The 8,298-nt window shown below is 36.4% G+C and overlaps 1 pseudogene; it reads left to right on the top strand.

The window, feature by feature from the left end:
- Positions 1–5,876: 5,876 nt before the first annotated feature.
- Positions 5,877–6,835, top strand: LOC100659786 (olfactory receptor 8K3-like; annotated as a pseudogene).
- Positions 6,836–8,298: the final 1,463 nt, after the last annotated feature.

Below are 8,298 nucleotides of genomic sequence, written 5' to 3'. Positions count from 1 at the left end.
ATCCACGGTGAACTAGCTTCAGTGGGGCTTCCAGACTAAGACAGACTAGAAAGAAGGACCTTGCAGTGTACTTCTGAGAAAATTAGCGACATAGGGTTTTACCTTATGAATAGCAGTGGAACATTGACTGATATAGTGCCAGAAGATGAGCCGCTCAGTTTGGACGGCACACAAAACAAGACTGGGGAAGAGTTGCCTCCTCAAAGTTGAGTCGACCTTAATGATGTGGATGGAGTTAAGTTTTGGGGGTCCTTCATTTGCTGATGTGGCAGGACTGAAAATGAGTAGAAATAGTTGCAAATATTCATTAATCATCAGAATGTGGAATGTACAAAGTATAAATCTAGGAAAATTGGAAGTCGTCAAAATGAAATGGAACACATGAACATTGATATCTGAGGCATTAGAGAGCTAAAATGAACTGGTACCGGCCATTTTGAATCAAACAATCATATAGTCTTTTACATCAGGAATGAAACATTGAAGAGGCATGTTGTCCCATTCATTGTCAAAAAGAACATTTCAAGATGAATCCTTAAGTACAGTGCTGTCAGTGATAGGATAATATCCGTTGCCTACAAGGACAACCAATTAAAACGACTATTACTCAAATTTACCTTCTGTCGTACATAGGGTCACTATGAGTCAGAACTGACTTGATGGCACCTAACAACAACAACATGTCAGCATGGTGGTTATATTTCTGGGATCTTGCTAATGATTTTTGTTGCTGTTGTTAAATGTGGATTCTGGTTAAAAAGATGTATTACGTTTTTAAAAATATATTTATAGTGAGTGCATCTTTACATGTATGTTATATTTCAACAATAAATTAATACCACACTACTAAAAACAAAAACAAACCAATTCTCATCAAGTCAGTTCCGACTCAGGGAGATCTCATGCGTTTCAAAGAAGACACTCATTTCACAGGGTTTTCAATGGCTGTCGCCTTTCAGAAGCAGATCACCAGGCCTTACTTCTGAAGTGTCTCTGGATAGGTTTGAACCACCAGCCTATCAGTTAATAGCCCAGTGCTTAATGGTTTGCCCCACCCAGGGACTCCCTCAAAACACCATGAAAATGGAGAAAACAGCTACACATATAGATCTATACTTTTTCCTTGTGAAATTTTTACAATTATGCAGTGGGTAGAATTTATACATGTTTCTTTTCTATTGTGTCCTCACAGGTAGAATATTTTGATTTTAGATTCCTAGATGGTAGCAGAGTAGGCTTAACCCAGAGAAGTTGTGAAAAGTTACCTAAAATAATCCCCCTCCTATGGGAATATAAAGGTATTTTGTATAATTAGCAGATATCCCATTGGCTTTGTTTGAAACTTTCAAATGCTTTAGGCATAATTAACAAATTGCCTTCCTTCTCCTCAGGGAGAGTCTCAAAGGAAGAAAGAAGCCCATAAATTCTCCTTTTGGGTTATGTTATGGATGCAAGTGAAGCACACACAGATTCTTCATAAGTGGTGAGTAGGTGACATATTTTCCTGCGACTACCCCTCAGAGTTCCAGTGTTTTTTTATGACCCCAACTGCCGTTTAACTTAATACCCACACTAGAGGACTTAATCACAGGAATTAATGATCTTCTTTGATAATCACAATTTCTGAGGTAGTTCAATATTGCAGCCACCCTTATAGTTCCTGAGGAAAATTAGACATAATTCCATTACTTTAATGGTTAGTTGATATCCTTTAGAGAGTAAAACAAATGCAGTTAATGCTGTGAGGAAACGTCCCATTCAAATCCTTAAGGTTTTTATGATCTTTTTGGCATAGTGGTTAAAGGGATCGACTGCTAACGGAAAGGATGGAGGGTCGAAACCACTAGAGGATCCATGAGAGAAAGATGTGGCAGTCTGCTTCTGTAGAGCTTTACAGCCTTGGAAACCCTATGGGATCACTATTAGTCAGAGTCAACTCGATGGCAGTGAGATTTTCTATCATTTAGGCCCTCAACTAAATGTCAAATATGATATTGTCATTGGTAGGTAAACAAATCTGTTTCAGAATTTGTCACCTCAATTCATAATAGATTCCCATAGTGTTTTCGGGTTTCATGTAACTTAAAAAAAAAAAAAAAAAAGTAATATTTTCTATGATCCTAACATTTGCTCATTTCATATATTTCCTGAATTTACCAATATCACTAAGGGATCAAAGTCATGTGCAATATACAAATTTTTATTTGGAGGCATGGCCAAAGCAAAATATTAAAGTATCTGTTTTACTACATCATGCCTCCCTCACATCATGTTTAATCAGTAGGAGGGCTGCCCCACCCCCTATCCTCCAAAAGCTGGATGGAGTTGTTGAAATGTCATTAAATTACTCTTCGAATGAGTAAATACACACCTAATGCAGATCAGAAATAAGATTAAACTCTGTACAACTACAGGTTTAAGAAAATAAGATACCTTGCAAAATTAAAAAGCAGCAAAATATGTTATGCTTTAAATCAAGGTGTCTTTTTCTCTCATTTATTTGCAGTTCTTGGTCTTAGTTCTCTTATTTCCTCCTCAAAAATTACTTGCATATTTAAGTGGGTATACTTAAATGCATATTTTTCTTGATATCTCATGGCAGAAATACATTTGTTGTCACCTAACTTAGTGTTAAAAAAAAAAAAAATTTTTTTTTTTTTAACTTAGCGTTGGGAGTCTTCTAGTGGTGCAGAGAAATTAGTCATTGAAAATCCTATGTGTTGTTGTTGTTGTTAGCAACATTATGTACAACAGAATGAAACACTGCCTGGGCCTGCACAGTCCTGACAATCGTTGTTATACTTGACCACATCTTTGCAGCACTGTGTCAATCCATCTCCTTGAGGGTCTTCCTCTTTTCCTCTGACCCTGGGACTTTACCAAGAATGATGTCCTTCTCCAGGGACTGATCCCTGCTGACAACATGTCCAAAGTATGTAAGACGCAGCCTCACATGCATCTAAGGAGCATTTTGGTTGTACTTCTTCCAAGACGGATTTTTTCATTCTTTTGCCAGTCCGTGGTATATTCAATATTCTTCCCCGATACCACAATTCGAAGGCGTCAATTCTTCCTCAGTCTTCCTTTTTCATTGTCCTGTTTTTGCATGCATATGATGCAATTGAAAATACCATGGCTTGGGTCAGACACACTTTAGTCTTCAGGTGACATCCTTGCTTTTCAAAGCTTTAAAGAGGCCCTTTGCAGCAGATTTGCCCAATGCATTGCATCTTTGATTTCTTGACTGCTGCTTCTATGGCTGTTGATTGTGGATCCAAGTAAAACGAAATCATTAATAACTTCAGTTTTTTCTCCTATGTAGCACAGCTGTGTTATGACACACTTGGGGTCTCCATGAATGCTAGTCTACGCGACAGCAGCTGGTTGGTCATCAAACACTCCGTAAATGGAGAAGTGGTTGTTCAGTGGTGGAATGTTGGACTTTCACGCAAGTGATTTGGTTTCAATTCCTACCCAATGGACCTCATGCACAGCTACTGACCAACTGTCCCTCTGTAGAGGCTGTGACCGGACCTGGCGACAACAACAGTAATGACTGATGATGTTGAAAATTTTTTCACTTCCTGTTGGTCATTTATAGAGCTTCATGGAGAAATACTTGTTCAAATTCTTCGTTCTTTTTTTTTTTTTTTTTTTTAATTCGGCTGCTTGTCTGTTGTTGAGCTATAATAGTCCTTTGTACATTCTGGACATTAGACTCTAGTCATATATATGATTTGCAAATACTTTCTTCCAATCTGTGGTAATTTATTTATTAATTTTTTTACTGTCTCGATAGTGTCCCATCATGCAAAAAAGCTTTTAATTTGGATGGAGTTCAATTTACTGTTTTTTTCTTTTGTTCCTTGGTCTTCTGGCTTTAAATCTAAGAAACTATTGACGAATCCAAGGTCACAAACATTTACCTATAAGTTTTCTTTTAAGATTTTTATGGTTTGGGCTTTTATATTGAGGCCTTTGGTACATTTTGAGTTAAATGTGGTATATGAAGTGAGATAAAGGCACAGTTTTATTCTTTTGTACTCAGGTGTCCACTTGTCTCAGCATCATTTCTTGAAGAGACTAATTTTTACCCATTAAACGGTTTTGGTGTCCTTGTCAAAGATCCATTGACTGTAGAAGTATGGATTTGTTTCTAGAATCTAATTCTAATCCATTAATCTATATGTCTATCGTATGACAGGACCATAATGTTTGAGGACTGTAGATGCATGGTGAGTTTTGAAGGATAGTTTTGCCTGATACACTATTCTTGGTTACATTTTTTTTTTTTTTTTGATCAGCATTTTCAGTATGTCTTCTCACTCTCTCCTGACCTCCATGCTCTCTGATGAGAAATTATCTGTTAAGCTTATTGAGGATCTCTTGTTTGTGACAAGTCACTTCTCTCAATTCTTTCTTCTTTCAAGAGTCTTTCTTTGTCTTTCAGCAGCATGATTACAATATGCCTTGGAGTGTATATCTTTTCCTTTATTCCGAGTTTCTAGAATATGTATATTCATGTCTTTCATCAAAATTGTGACTTTATGAACCATTACAATCATGAGTCTCATAATATCCCTTCAGGCAACATCTGATCACCCATATGACCATGGTCGCACAAGGTTATAATAGGGTTCAGAACTCCTGATTGGAGAACAGAACGTAGAGGATATAACCAGATGTAGTGAATACAATAGCTTCCCGCATGCAACTCATGTGTTTCACGTCTCTTGTATCCAAAGTGATTGCACTGTCAGGTGTATAATTGTACAGTATGTATATAACCTATAGTACATATGTCTTAATAATCACAATAAACATCCATTTTACTGGCTTATGTACTGTACTATGCAGTACTTTCTACTGTCCCCAGTTTCAAATGTCTGACTTACATATAACCTGTAGTTACAAATCAATCCCCTTAAAGCCTATTATATTAAAAATTCTAGAAAAATACAATGGTTCGTAATAACAGAAGGGTGTTTCTTTGTGAGGCACATCAGAGCATTATTATTATTACTACTGTATTATTATGCTAAAATAGTATCTATGGAAGCGTTTCTTTAATGTTTTTCTATATAGAAAGGTACACTATATACTATACACTATCTACTCTATACTAAGATGGAAATTTGGCTGATATTAGATATGAACCATTTCTAACTGTTCCGACTTACAAATTTGACTTAAAGGGAGACTTAGCAAATGAACTTGTTCATAATTCAGTGACTGAGTGTATATAATATGGTGTGATTGCCTGTATATGATATGGCATGGTGCAAAGTCCAAGTCACATGACATTCTATTACACAGAATGTGTCCTGGACATTAGCAATTCATGACTGTATTTATTCTAATAATCTGTCTGCCGCTTTCTCTCTCTCCTTCCTTCTAGAACTTCTATTTGCTTATGTTAGTACATTTAGGCTTTGTTCATTTTATTTAATTATTTGCTGCCTGTTAGACTAGATGATTTCAATTGACCTGTTTTCTTGTTCACTGATTCTTTCTCCTTCCTGCTCAAATCTGCTGTTGAAAGCTTTTAGTTTTTATTCCAATTATTGTACATTTATGCCTTTGAATTTCTTTTCATTCCTTTTTTATAATTTACATCTCTATACCAATATTTACTATTAGTGTGACATAATTTTCTAGTTTACTTTGTGTGTTGATGTTTTCAATTTACAAAAAGATGGTTTCATTTTCTCTACCTTCAAGATTAAAAAATACAAAGGTTAGAGGGGAAATTTATGTCAAACTCTAGAGCTAGAAATATAGATCGACCTTATATAAGTATGTATATTCAGTAATATCTCCTGGAAGTTAGTGATTATTTTTATAATTTTTCATCTGTAGGTTTCCTGAGTGACCTGATGAACAAACACAATCTAACGGTGCTGAATGAGTTTATTCTAATGGGAATCACAGATCGCCCTGAGCTGCAGGCTCCATTATTTGGATTCTTCCTCATTGTTTGCATGGTCTCTTTGATGTGTAACCTGGGCTTGGTCATCCTCACCGTGATAGACTCTAGACTACATACACCCATGTACTTTTTCCGCAGACATTTGGCTTTCACTGATCTTGGTTATTCAACAGCTGTTGGACCCAAAATGCTAACAAATTTTATTGTACGTCAACATACAATTTCTTATAATTGGTGTGCTACACAGCTAGCTTTCTTTTGTATACTTATAGTTAGAGAAATTTTCATTCTTTCAACAATGGCCTATGACCACTATGTGGCCATCTGTAACCCTCTGCTTTACATGGTCATCATGTCATCAAGAGTATGCCAGATGCTGGTGGTCATACCTTATGTCTACAGTGTCTTTTTGTCTCTTCTGATGACCATAAAAATTTTTATTTCATCATTTTGTGGCTATAATGTCATAGGCATTTCTACTGTGATAGTCTGCCCTTGATATCTTCGAACTGTTCAAACACATATGATATTAAATTGATAATACTGGCTTTTTCAGGATTCAATATAGTTTTATCCCTTCTGATAATCCTTGTGTCTTACATGATGATCCTTGTGGCCATCCTCAAGATGAACTCTGCAGAGGGTAGGCTCAAGGCTTTCTCTACTTGTGGTTCTCATTTGACAGTGGTAGTTGTATTCTATGGAACTCTATTCTTTATGTATGTGAATACCAAATCCAGCCATTCCTTTGATACCGATAAAATGGCCTCTGTATTTTACACCATGGTGATACCTATGCTAAACCCCACAATTTACAGTTTGAGGAACAAAGAGGTAAAAAATGCTGTAGATAGAACCTGGAAAGTGTGTTCAAATATTCTACTTAAAATTAACTGTAGGTTATAAAAAAAACAATAAATTGTGTAATAGGCAATATATATACCACATCAGACCTTCTTTTTGCCTTGTACTGTTTTTGTCTCCATGGCAAGTCAAAAATCAATTAGTGATAAGTATAGAAATGATTTTTTTTCCTTATTTTACAGCTAGATTTTATTCCTTAGAGATCTCTAACTCCTGCTTATACTTCAGATATCAACTTATATTTGGTTTTAAGTTTAGATTGTGTACATCCCTACATGCTTGGTCACATGTTTCTTTCACTGAACATGTATCTTTAGGATGCCAGGGACTCTCTATATTCTATTCACTATTTAATCTGTTGTATGTAGCACAGTAAAAGGCCCCATGAGAAAAAGATGACTGGTGAATATTATGTTAATAGGTTCGTTATATTTAATAAAGAAATATTTAAAGCGAACATTTAATATCTCTGACTTCATAAGGCCTACATTCCTATAGGAGAATGAAGACAGTGGACATAATGAAGAAGTTTTATCATATGATGCTGTTGTTGTAGTTAGGTGCCATCAAATCAGTTCCGACTCATAGCGACCCTGTGAACAACAGAACGAAACACTGCCCTGTCCTGCACCATCCTTACAATCTTTGTTATGCTTGAGCTCGTTGTTGCAGCCACTGTGTCAATCCACCTCGTTGAGGGTCTTCCTCTTTTCCGCTGACCCTGTACTCTGCCAAGAATTATGTCCTTCTCCAGGAATTGATTCCTCCTGACAACATGTCCAAAGCATGTAAGACGCAGTCTCACCATCTTTGCTTCTAAGAAGCATTCTGGTTGTACTTATTCTAACACAGATTTGGTCGTTGTTTTGGCAGTCCATGGTATATTCAATATTCTTCACCAACACCACAATTCAAAGGCATCAAATCTTCTTCGGTCTTCCTTATTCATTGTTCAGCTTTCACGTGCGTGTGATGAAATTGAAAATACCATGCTTGGGTCAGGTGCACCTTAGTCTTCAGGGTGATATCTTTGCTCTTCAACACTTTGAAGAGGTCCTTTGTAGCGGATTTGCCCAATGCAATGCGTCTTTTGATTTCTTGGCTACTGTTTCCATGGCTGTTGATTGTGGATCCAAGTAAAATGAAATCCTTGAAAACTTCAATCTTTTCTCCGTTTATCATGATATTGCTCATTGGTCCAGTTGTGAGGGTTTTTATTTTCTTTATGCAGAGATGTAATACATATTGAAGGCTGTGGTCTTTGATCTTCATTAGTAAGTGCTTCAAGTCCTCTTCACTTTCAGCAAGCAAGGTTTTGTCATCTGTATAATGCAAGTTGTTAATGAGTCTTCCTCCAATCTTGATGCACCATTCTTCTTCATATAGTCCAGCTTCTCATATTATTTATCCAGCATACAGATCAAATAGGTATGGTGAAAGAATACAACCCTGACACACACCTTTCCTGACTTTAAACCAATCAGTATCCCCTTGCTCTGTTCGAA

The sequence above is a fragment of the Loxodonta africana genome, chromosome 7 (assembly GCF_030014295.1).
Source record: "Loxodonta africana isolate mLoxAfr1 chromosome 7, mLoxAfr1.hap2, whole genome shotgun sequence".
Classification (NCBI taxonomy): Eukaryota; Metazoa; Chordata; class Mammalia; order Proboscidea; family Elephantidae; genus Loxodonta; species Loxodonta africana.
The sequence above is the reverse complement of the archived record's forward strand: the minus strand, read 5'-3'. Positions and strand labels throughout refer to the sequence as shown.